The sequence below is a fragment of the Lepus europaeus genome, chromosome 16 (genome assembly GCF_033115175.1).
Source record: "Lepus europaeus isolate LE1 chromosome 16, mLepTim1.pri, whole genome shotgun sequence".
In the NCBI taxonomy this organism is placed as follows: Eukaryota; Metazoa; Chordata; class Mammalia; order Lagomorpha; family Leporidae; genus Lepus; species Lepus europaeus.
The window spans coordinates 59933440-59946222 of NC_084842.1; positions in this window are offsets into that span (position 1 = coordinate 59933440).

Sequence of the window (12783 nt, forward strand, 5' to 3'; positions counted from 1 at the left end):
CGGAGTCTGTTTCCTCATAGGGTTGAAACAGAGGGACTTCCTCGTGGTGCTAGCTCAGAGAAAATGCACCCTTTCTGATTGGTTGCTGTGAATCTCTTGTTTGGAGGAAAACATTCCTGTTTGATTTTGTGGCCCTCAGCACGAGCAAAGTGATCCTGGTTTGGTGTGGTATCTGCTGGAGCTCAGTCCAAAACCATGGCCGCTCTTAATTCCATTCAACAGTATGCTGCCATCCTGCCAAAGAAGAGGATAGACAGGCAGCCTTCTCTATCCGTGGGTTCTCTCTCCATGGGTTCACCACCTGGGGATCAGAAATACATTTTTTAATAAGTGTCTCTTCTGAACAGACTGTTTCTTGTAATTATTCCCTAAGCAATACAGCATAACATCCATTCCGATAGTATTTATATTGTTTTAGGTATTATAAATAATCTAGAGATTATGTAAAGTATACCGATGGAAGAGCTCTGTCTCTGTCTCTCTGCTTTCCAAATAAGTACAAGAAAATTTAGAATTCGTATGGGTTACATGCAATTACTATGTCATTTTATGTAAGGGACTTGAGCATCATCTGTAAGCTTTGGTATCTGCAGGGGTCCTGGAGCCAATCTCCCATGGATACTGAAGGATGACTGTTTAAACACATACACATGTATATCCTGTAGTTTTGGAAGAGGAGACAAGAATCTAAGCTTGGGGTTGGCATTGTGGCCTAGCAGGTTAAGCCATCACCTGTAACACTGGCATCCCATATGGGTGCCGGAGTCCTGGGTGCTCCACTTCCAACCTAGCTCCCTGCTAATGCACGCAGGAAAGCACAAGATGACTCAAGTGCTTGGGCCCCTGCCCCCTATGTGGGAGACCCGCATGAAGCTCCTGGCTTCTGTCTTCAGTCTGACCCAGCCCTGAAAGTTGCAGCCATTTGGAGAGTGAACCAGAGGATGAAGACTTCTCTCCCTCTCTCTCTCTCCTTGTAATTCTGATTTTCAAATTAATAAATAATTTTTTAAAGATTTATTTATTTATTTGAAAGTCAGAGTTACACAGAGAGAGGAAAGGCAGAGAGAGAGAGAGAGAGGTCTTCCATCTGCTGGTTCACTCCCCAGTTGGCTGCAACAGTCGGAGCTGCGCCAATCTGAAGCCAGGAGCTTCTTCCAGGTCTCCAGTGGGGGTAAAGGGGCCCAAGGATCTGGGCCATCTTCTACTGCTTTCCCAAACCATAGCAGAGAGCTGGATTGGAAGTGGAGCAGCTGGGTCTCAAACCGGCACCCATATGGGATGCCAGTGCTTCAGGCCAGGATGTTAACCCACTGCGCCACAGCACTGGCCCCTCAAATTAATAAATAATTTTTAAAAGAATCTAATAAGTAATTATCTTGGGGGTAATAGCATGTGGGATGAGGGCCTCTGGAGAGCTTTGTCTTTGTTTTGCATGCTTCTGTTGTATGCTTGCATTCTTGCAGCACGTACATGTCTATCGTAGAAAAAAATGGCTGGCGCCGTGGCTCAATAGGCTAATCCACCACCTGTGGCGCCGGCACACCAGGTTCTTGTCCTGGTCGGGGCGCCGGATCCTGTCCCGGTTGCCCCTCTTCCAGGCCAGCTCTCTGCTGTGGCCAGGGAGTGCAGTGGAGGATGGCCCAAGTGCTTGGGCCCTGCACCCAAGGGAGACCAGGAGAAGCACTTGGCTCCTGGCTTCGGATCAGGTGCCGGCCGCAGTGGCCATTGGAGCGTGAACCAACGGCAAAGGAAGACCTTTCTCTCTGTCTCTCTCTCTCTCACTGTCCACTCTGCCTGTCAATAAATAAATAAATAAATAAATAAACAAAAAGATCATATCCTGATAAGGTAGAAACTCGGTTCCTTGCTACAGGACCTCTCAGCGTCCTTAATGCATGCTAACCTACTTGCAATCTCCCAGAGGAGCAAAGTCCCAGAACGCAGGGCCCCAGAAAACCACCAGCACTGCTTCATCAAACCTTCCCCGCCCAGGAGACGGCGGGCCGTGGCTAAGGCTGTTGCAGGCATTTCACAGGAATTTGCAGTGTCCTTCGGCAGTCACTTGGGAAATGTACCTTGAGATAGGACAGCTCTTGTAGGAGACTTTTGACTAACCCCCACGCCATTCATTCTGTTTTTTAAAGATTTTATTTATTTATTTGAAAGTCACGGGGGGAGGGGGGAATGAGAGAGATTGTCCATCTGCTGTTTCACTCCCCAGATGAGTTCTTGGCTCCTGGCTTTGACTCTGGCCTAGCCCCAGGCATTGCAGGCATTTGGGAAGTGAACCAGTGGACGGGAGTACTCTCTTTCGAATGAATGAATGAACGAATACATACATACATACATACATACTAGAAGTTCAAAAGCTAAATGAGACCGCTTTAGCCCTGGCCACCCAACCAATAACCGTGATCATATCTTTTCCTCATTAGATGAATTAACATTCATCTAGGTGGCTCATAACACTGCCTAACATAAGGCAACTATTTTTTTAGCAATTATTTTATCATTATACTGTACATTCAGCATTTCTCACTATTTAAGTCTCTGGGACTACCCTGGTTTTCAGTAGATTCATACCATGAATGCAGAACAAGGAGCTAAGCAAATGGCAAGACCTACAACGTGTGTCTTCATCACCACAGGAAAATGAGAATGAAATAAGACTGTAGATGATAAGAGGTTCTTTCCACAGTCACTGCCGTCACTAACCCTGCTGTCGCCCACTCTGCATCTGTGCCGGGGGATTCTCCCCTTCACACCAGCAGTTCTTACACTTTGGCATGCACCCGCATTCCCAGGAGGGGTTGCTAAAAAAGCCTGCCCGCTCTGTCCTCTAGCGTTCCCGATTTAGGTTGGGGTAAAGCCAGCTGCTGCACTTCGAACAAGCTGTGGCATGTGCTGGTGCCATTGGTCTGGGACCTATGCTTTTGAGACTCACTGAATTTAGAACCTGACATCCCTAAGTGCATCTTGCGCCAATCAGGTTGTCTGCCCAGCTCGTCAGCATCGATCAAGGTCCTGTCATTCACTAAATTTGGTTGGTGACACTGATGCACCTGAGAGGCACACTCCCTGGGTCCTCATGTAGGTCACTGAGATAAATGTGCTGCTGGATGGACAAGGACCAACTCATTCTGTAACGGACCAAGAAAACACATTTGGATCTAAATAAATTAAAACTCAGGTCAGGCAATTAAACCTCTAGCTCTTAGAGGTGCTTCAATCCCGATCCATTATAGCTGTAGCTTTCAGTCCTCACAGAACTTAAAAATCACTGGGGAGCTTAAGAAACAAAAAACAAACAGCAAAGCCAGGGCCCTACCCCAGAGAGTCTGAGTTTATTAGCCTGGACAGCCCTCAGGCCCTGGTACTTAAAAAAACAAAACAATGAAAACAACCCCCAAACTCCCTCCAATTGATTCTAATGTACAGCCTGGGCTGGGAGGCACCATCTACAAGTTTTAGGGGTTTAACCTGTTCAATCGACCCAAGTGAACTGTTCTTCTGCCCACGGAACTTTAACTTCTTTAAGTTCAATGAGCTTGAACTTATTTAAGCTATTGTGAGAGACGTCATTGAAAGCTTTGCTGACATCCAGGTACATTTTCCTACAGTTTCCCATTTTATATTTGGTCATTGCACTTTCAAAAACATAAAATAATATTGGCCTAGCATGGCATGAGCTAAAGGAATCATGATAATTTTAAAGGTTACCTATTTTAAATGTTGACAATCTATTGAGGACTTTTGCCTGGGGTTGATTTTAAATGCCCAGACCTGGATGCATTTGGCTCACATCATCAAAATGTAATGACAGGTAACATTTATTGCTTGTTACCTTGGTATCAGCCCCAGTGCTCAGGGCTTTTCATAAATAGTCACACAATATTCCCAGAAATAACTCTGATTATTTCCATTGTACAGACAAAGACTCAGGGTTGGACTCCAGCTGACTCCAGGGCTTGGATGCTGGTTCTGTTTATAGCTACACCAGGTTCCTCTTGCTCCTCTGATGCTTTCTGGTGACTTACAAGGCTGTTAAGGAAGTGAGAAAGCATGAAATAACAGGAATTAAGTCAAACCAGGGAGGGCCATAATGAGTCGTGGCCAGAAGCAAACACGTTTGTTAATGGGAGGACCACCAATTCAACTTTTTGAGTTCTGGGAGTGTCAAGTGAAAACGGGATCCCACGCTCATTGTAGTTGACGTTGAATTAAAAGCAAACACTGGGGTGACGTCAGCAAGATGGCTGACGAGAGGTGCTTGGCGCACTTCCCACCACAACCAAGGCCCTGTAATGAGGAAAACAATGGCTACTGCACTGGAGCTGCTAGGAAGATGTGGCAGGGGCGGTGCAGAGCAAGGAGATACTCAGTGGCCTTAGAAATAAGGGAACCGGCTAGCGCCGCGGCTCACTAGGCTACTCCTCCGCCTGTGGCGCCGGCACACCGGGTTCTAGTCCCGGTTGGGGCGCCGGATTCTGTCCCGGTTGCCCCTCTTCCAGGCCAGCTCTGCTGAGGCCTGGGAAGGCAGTTCAGGATGGCCCAAGTGCTTGGGCCCTGCACCTGCATGGGAGACCAGGAGGAAGCACCCAGCTCCTGGCTTCTGGCTCCTGGCGCAGCGCAGGAGGTCCTGCCCCTCCACTCACACCGGACCCTTAAGGCAGAAGCTTGTAGCCCTCCTCGTGGGCCCTGAGCCCAGTGGGGGGTAGCTGCTGGGTCACCACGCAACCTCACTGCCCTGGAGAAGGAGCCCAGCCTGTGCTGTGCCCTCTCCCCACACCTTGAGCCCCACCTACACGGGGTCCTGTGAGGCAGCCAGGCCTCGGGAAACACCGAACAGTCCACTCAGAGCAGCTCAGCCTGCTCAGAAAAACCACTCCCCTAACAACAACAAATTCGGGCGACCCCACCCATTTTCTCACCACTCCAGAAGGCCAGGCAGCCCCACCAACCCACCCTCAGTCCCAGGAAGCAGCCAGGCAGCCCTGCCCACCAGCGCTCAGACCTGGAGAGCTCCTGGCAGGCAGCTCTGAGCAGCTCCGCCCCAAGGGAGACAGCCTAGAGGCCCCACCCACACCCCCACTGACCTGGAAACAGCCAGACAGCCTCATCCGCCTCACCCACCTCCTCTTGGCCATGGAAAGTGGCCAGGCAGCTGACTCCAAATGGCTCGGCCCTAAAGGCCCCGGCAGCGGACAGGCAGGTGGCCCTGTCAACCTATCCACGACCCTGGAAAGCAATGAGCAGACCTCCCTGAGTGGTTTGGTCCTGTGGAGACCCAAAAGCCCCAGAACGGCCCCACCCATCTCTGTGCAGTCCCTAAAAGCAGTTGAAGGGGTAGGCACTTAGCCTAGCACGTAGGGCGCCAGTTAAGACGCCCTTATCCTACATCAGAGAACCTGGGTTCAATACCTGGCTCTTGCTCCTGATTCCAGCTTCCAGACCTAGGAGGCAGCTCAGTGGGTTAGGCGGCCGAGGTTGTAGAATTGCACCCCAGCCGGGACGCAGCTCTCTTGGACAGGACAGGTTGGCATGCAGCTCAAGCACCCTATGCCTGGTTGCAGGGGGCACCCACGAAGCTCTGTGGGCTGTGTGGGAGTTGTGTACAGTGCGGCTACCTGGTTGCGGAGCAGGACACCTATCACTGTCAGTGCCACACAGGGGCCAGGTCACGCCAGTAGCTCCAATAGGGGGTACCTGTCAATGATGGCTGCATAGGTGACTCTGCAGGACAGGGCCTTTGAGGCAATCTGCTCAGGGTGGGCTGCCTCATTATTCCCAGGGCCCAGGGCCCACCTCACAGCAGTGAGGAGCTACTCAGACAGGACACTGAAGCGCCTGCCTGGAACCAAAGCCAACACAGCCCATCCAACCTTACCCTAGCACAGATCACCAGGAGAGTTTTTTACCATGAAGCCTCGTAGAGGGAACTGACTCACAAGATACAAACACCAATGCAGGGACACAGGATGCGTGAAAAAGCAAGTTAGCACGAAGCTTCCGATGGAACACAGTAACTCTAGCAACAGACACCAAAGACAAGGAAATTGATGTATTATCTTAAAATAATTCAAAATAATGACTTTAAGGACATTTAATGAGATACAGGAGAATACAAACAGAAAATTCAATGAAGTTAGGGGGACAATTCATGACATGAAAGAGAAATTCAACAAAGAGATAAGAGATCATATAAAGAACCAACCAATCAACTCTGGGTGCTAAAGAACTGGACAATTGAAATTTTCAAACACTGTGGGTGGGGTGGGAGGGAATGTGGGGCAGGTTTCTGTATGGGCAGTGAAGACGCCAGCTGAGACTCCCACATCCCAAGCTGAAGTCCCTGGGTTCCATACTGGGCTCTGCTCCAGGAGCAGTGACGGACATAACCGGGTGTCTGCCACTCACGTGGGAGACCTGGACTGAGTTCTCAGATTTTCAGCCTGCCCCAGCACCAGCTGTTGGGGAGTGAGCCAACATATGGGGGCACTCTGTCTGCTCTCAAATAAGACTTTTTTTTTTTTTTTTTGTAAGAGGAGAAAAGTCATAGAAATTTTCAATTCAATGAAATAGTCATTGGAAACTTTCCAAATCTTGGGGACGATATGAACATCCAGTTTCAGGAAGCTCAAGGAACCCTAACAGATTCAACCAAAAAGATCCTCCCTGAGGCACATTATGGTCAAACTATCAAAGGTACAAGACAAAGAGTTCTAAAAATGCGAGAGAAAAGCACAGTTCACATAGAAAGGAATAGCCTGTAGATTAACAGCCTACTTCTCAGCAGACAGCTCAGGTGAGGAGAGATGGAGGTGACAAAATCAAAGTTCAGAAAGAAAAAAAGCCAATCAAGACTATCATATACGCAGCAAAGCAATCCTTCAGGAACAACTGAGAAACAATGTCTTTCCGAGCAAAGCAAAAACTGTGATGACTTTCGCCATCAGAGTTGCTCTGCAAGACGTGTGAGGACAGTCCTACACTGGAAGTGAGAGGATGATGACCACCATGAAGAACATACGAAAGTACGAAACTCAGTAATTGTAGAGCAGATACGCAAATGAGAAAGAGAATCTAACACAATCAATACAAAAAACCACCAAACCACAAAGATGAACAAGAGAGAAAAAAAGGAAGAAACGATATACAAAACAACCAAAAAAAAAAATGAACAAAATGTCTTTACTTATCAATAACAACCCTGAGTGTAAACAGGCTAAATCCTCAGCTTGACATAAATATAGGCTGGGGCAGACACTACTTAGGATGCCTGCATCCCTTGTTAGCATTAGCGTGGATCTGAGTCCTGGTTCTGCTTCCAAGTCCAGCTTCCTGCTAATGCAGGCCCTGGAAGGCAGCAGGTGATGGCTCAAGTATTTGGGAAGTGGTCACCCATATAGGAGACCCGGATTGAGTTCTGGGCTCCTGGCTTTGGCCTGGCCTAGTCTTGGTTGTTGTGGGCACCTGGGGAGGGAATCAGTGGATGGAAGATATCTGTCCATCTAGTTCTTTCTCCCTGTCATTTTTTTAAATGAAAGAAATCATTGGGGCTGGTGCTGTGGTGCAGCAAGTAAAGCCACAAGTGCTGGCATCCCATATGGGTGCCAGTTTGAGTCCCGGATGCTCCACTTCCAATCCAGCTCTCTGCTATGGCCTGGGAAAGCAGTGGAAGATAGCCCAAGTCCTTGGCCCCTGCACCCGTGTGGGAGACCTGGAGGAAGCTCCTGGCTCCTGGCTTCAGATTGGCGCAGCACCGGTTGTTGTGGCCAATTGAGGAATGAACCAGTGGATTAAGACCTCTCGCTCTCTCTCTGCCTCTTCTTTTCTCTGTAAATCTGACTTTCAAATAAAATAAATAAATCTTTAAAAAAAAAAAAAACATTTTAGGGGCCAGCGCCGTGGCTCACTTGGTTAATCCTCTGCCTTGCGGCGCCGGCATCCCATATGGGCGCCGGGTTCTAGTCCCGGTTGCTCCTCTTCCGGTCCAGCTCTCTGCTGTGGCCTGGGAAGGCAGCGGAGGATGGCCCAAGTGCTTGGGCCCTGCACCTGCATGGGAGACCAAGAGGAAGCACCTGGCTCCTGGCTTCAGATCGGTGCAGCGCCGGCCGTAGCAGCCATTTGGGGGGTGAAGACCTTTCTCTCAGTCTCTCTGTCTCTGTCTATAACTACCTGTTCAAAAAAAATTTTTTTAAAGTGACATGCTGCCTACAAGAAACTCATTTCACCAGTAAAGACACACACACTGGAAGGGATGAAAATGGAAACAAAAGTCAGCAGGAGTAGTCACACTGAGATGAAATCGACTTCAAGTCAAAGACTGTAAAAAGAGATAAAGAAAGTCACAAAGTAAAGATAAAGGGATCCATTAAATAAGAAAAAAGAACTGTAAACATATATTAAATGGATTATTTTTCTTATTATTTATATGTATGTACACACTGTTGGTGTACCCAGTTACATAAAACAAACATTACTAGATCTAAAAGAACTGATAGGCTCTAATATAATAAAATAATTGGAGACTTCAGCATCCCACTTCCATCAATGGACAGATGATCCAAACAAAAATTCAATAAAGAAATGTTGGAGTTAAACAGTATCACAGACTAAGTGGGTCTAGCAGACATTTATAGAATACTTTATCCAACAGTTGTAGAACATACGTTCTTCTCGTCAGCACATGGGATATTCTTTAAGACAGACCATATGTCAAGCCACAAAACAAGTATAAACAAATTTTAAAACTGAAATCATAGCATATATCTTCTCTGACAACAATGGAATAAGACTAGAAATGCACAGGTGGATCAAAATCTGTACAACAAAATTTGTACGAACACACGGAAGTTAAACAACATTCTCCTGAATGACCAGTAGGTCAATAAAGAAATCAAAAGGGCAATTAAAATTTTCTTGAAACAAATGAAAGTGAAAACACAACATGTCAAAACCTATGGGATATAAACACAAGCAGTGTTAAAAGAGAAATTAAAAGGAAACAATAAGTGTTAAAAGGAAACAACAAGTGCTTATATTTTTTAAAAAAGAAAGATTTCTAATAAACAATCTGGTGATACAACTCAAGGAACTAGAAAAGCAGGAATAAACCAATGTAGGAGAGACACAACAACAAAGACCAAAGGAGAGAGAAATGGAGACTAAAAATAACTAACTAGTAAATAAAATAAAAATAATAAATAAGAATAAACAGCACCAATGAAACAAAGATCTGGTTTTTGGAAAAGATAATCAAAAAGGAGGCTGGCACTGTGGTGCAGCGGGTTAATGCCCTGGCCTGAAGTGCAGGCATCCCATATGGGTTCTGGTTCGAGACTCAGCTGCTCCACTTCTGATCTAGCTCTCTGCTGTGGCCTGGGAAAGCAGTAGAAGATGGTCCAAGTCCTTGGGCCCCTGCACCCATGTGGGAGACCTGGAGGAAGCTCCTGGCTCCTGGCTTCGGATGGGTGCAGTGCTGGCCGTTGCAGCCAATTGGGGAGTGAACCAGCAGATGGAAGACCTCTCTGTGTAACTCAGACTTTCAAATAAATAAATAAATCTTTAAAAAAAAAAAGATAAATAAAAACAACAAACCTTTGGCTATTGTAACCAAGAAAAAAAAGGAATACCCAAATAAATAACAACAGAGATGAAAAAGAAGATACAAACACTGATACCACAGACATACAAAGGTTCAATGGGGTCAACTATACACCCACAAACTGGAAAGTCAAGAACAAATGGATGATTTCCTAGAACATATAGCCTACCAAAATTGAACCATGAGTTCACAGACAACTGGAACAGACCAAAGACTAGGAATGAAATTGAATCAGTTATGAGAAATTTCCCAACAAAGAAAAGCCCAGGACCAGATGGCTTCATTGCTGAAATTACCAAGCCTTTAATAAACAACAAATGCTAATTCTTCTCAAACTAGTCCAAAGCATTGAAAAGAGAGAGAATCCTCTCAAACTCCTTCTATAAGGCTAGCATTGAAGAATGCCAAGCCAGAAAAGGACACACCAAGAAAGAAAACCACAGACTAATACCCCCAATGAACACAGATGCAAAAATTCTCAACACAATACTAGCGAATTGGGATGGCATTGTGGCACAGTGGTTTAAGCTGCCACTTGCAAGCCAGAGCCCATATTGGAGCATTGGTTAGAGTCTTGGTTGTGCTGCTTATGATCCAGCTCCTGATAATATGCCTTGGATGGCAGATGACGGCCCAAGAACCTGGACCCCTGAAACCCACATAGGAGACCTGGCTCCTGGCTCTGGCCTGACCCAACAAACCCCTACCATCATGGCCATTTGAGGAATGAACTAATGGACAAAAGATCTCCTTCTGTCTCTCCCTCTAATTCTGCTCCTCAAATCAATAAATCTTTTTTTTTAAAGCAAAATACTAGCTAACTGAACCCACTAGTAAATATAAATGATTATATACTATGATCAACATGTGCAAATTAATAAACGTAGTACATTACATCAACAGAATGAAGGATAACATCCATATGATCATCTCAATAGATGCAGAAAAAGAATCTGATAAAATTCAACATCTCTTCATGATAAAAACCCACAAAGAATTGTGTCTAGAAGTCATGTTTCTCAACACAATAAAAGCTAGAATTATTCTAATAAAAGGATGGCCACTTTCACTATTCTTACTAAAAATATCTTTGGAAGTCATAGTCAAAGGAATAAGGCACTGGAAATAAATAGAGGCATCCATATAGGAAAAGAGAAAGTCAAATTATTCTTGTTTGCAAAAGACATGATTTTATATTATATATACAAAAACCTGAAAGACTCCACCAAAAATGTAAATCCATTCAAACTGATAAACAAATTCAGTAAGGTTACAAGACACAAATTCAGTATTTAAAAATCATTAGCTTTCTTATACACAAATTACAAAATTGCTGAGAAAGAATTCGAGAAAGCAATCTCATTCACAATAGCTACCAAAACATATCTAGGAATAAATTTAAGGAAGTGAATGATCTCTATGATGAAAATTGTAAAGCACTGATGAAAGAAATTGAAGAAGACACTAAAAAAAAAAAAAAAGGAAACATATCCCATGTTCATGGATGAGACGTATTCACATTATTAACATGTCCATATGGTCCAAAGTGATTTATAGATTCAATGCAATTCCTATCTAAATATCAGTATCATTCTTTACAGAACTAGAAAAAAGCACTTTTAAAATTCACATGGGCTCACAAAAGACTGAATATCCAAATCAATCCTGAGCGAAAACAATAAATCTGGAAGCATCACAAGACCTGGCTTCAAGACCTATTAGAAAGTTAAAGTAACCAAAGGAGCATGTTACCAGAATAAAAATAGACACTCAGGCCAATGGAACAAAACAAAGAACCCAGAAATAGATCTACATGTTACAGCCACCTGATGTTCAACAAAGACAGCAAGTATGTACATTAGACAAAGGAAATACACCTCAACAAATGATGCCAGGAAAACTGGATGTCTATATGCACAAGAAAGAAACTAGGCCCTTTCATCTTACTATACACAAAAACCAACCCAAAATTAATCCAAGATTTAAAATGTAAGACCTGAAACTATGAAATTATTAGCAGAAAACATAGTGGAAATGCTTCAGGGGATTGGGCTGGACTAAGATTTTTTTACACACAACTCCAAAATCAGAGGCAACAAAAAATTGGCAATTGGATTATAGCAAACTTAAAAGGTCATATACAGCAAAGGAAACAAACAAGAGTGAAGAGACTGTGAAATGAGAGAAAGCATTTGCAAACTATGCATCTCACAAGGGATTAGTTCCCAGAATATAAAAAGAACTCAAACAATAGTAAAACAAATGGAAATATTAACAACCCAGCCAATGAATGGATAGGAAAAAAATGTTCAACATAACTAATCATTAGGGAAATGAAAAAAATCAAAACACAGTATTATCTCACTTAAGTTAGAATGACTATGAGCCAAACGACAAAATATAACATCCTTCCTTGCATTTTAATGCTTTAGTGAGAACAGATTTCCTTCTGTTTGCTGAAGCAGTCAGTGGACCAAACCAATGTTTATCATTTGTGTTTATGGGGTAATACGGTAATGGCAAGTTTATCTTCAAAAATCCTGATGCTGTCATGACATTTCTTTGAACTGCTTGGCCTAGGGAATTTCTGAGCAGTGGAAACTGATTGCTCACCATCTGGAGGCTGGGAAGTCCACAGTGAAGGCATCAGCAGCCCGGTGGCCAGCGAGGGCCTTGTTCCCCGTGGACGTCATGCTCTTGCTGCATCTTCGCCTGGGAGAAGGGCGAGGCAGCTGTCTTCAGTGTCCTCCACAGTCCTCTCCGGGAGTCGAGGCTTTGTCACCGGAATACTCCCCCGAAGCCCTCACTTCTTAATATCCTCACACTGGATCTTACTTCATATGCATACATTTTGGGGGGGACACTGATAGTCAGACCACAGCAGTGGGTGTGGGCCTTTTGAACACACATAACCCCTCAGAGGGAACCACAGGGGGGCTCGCACTCAGCAGTCTCATTCATGGTCTATGGAGCAGTGTGCTCGAGGGCTCAGCATGTCTGACGCGGGGCCAGCACTGAGGCATAGCAGGTCAAAGCACTGCCTGGGATGCCAGCATCCCACGTGGGCGCTGCTTCATGTCCCAGCCACTCCACTTCCAATCCAGCAACCTGCTTATATGCCTGAGAAAACAGCAGACGATGGCTCAAGGGTTTGGGCCCCATGTGGGAAACCCAGA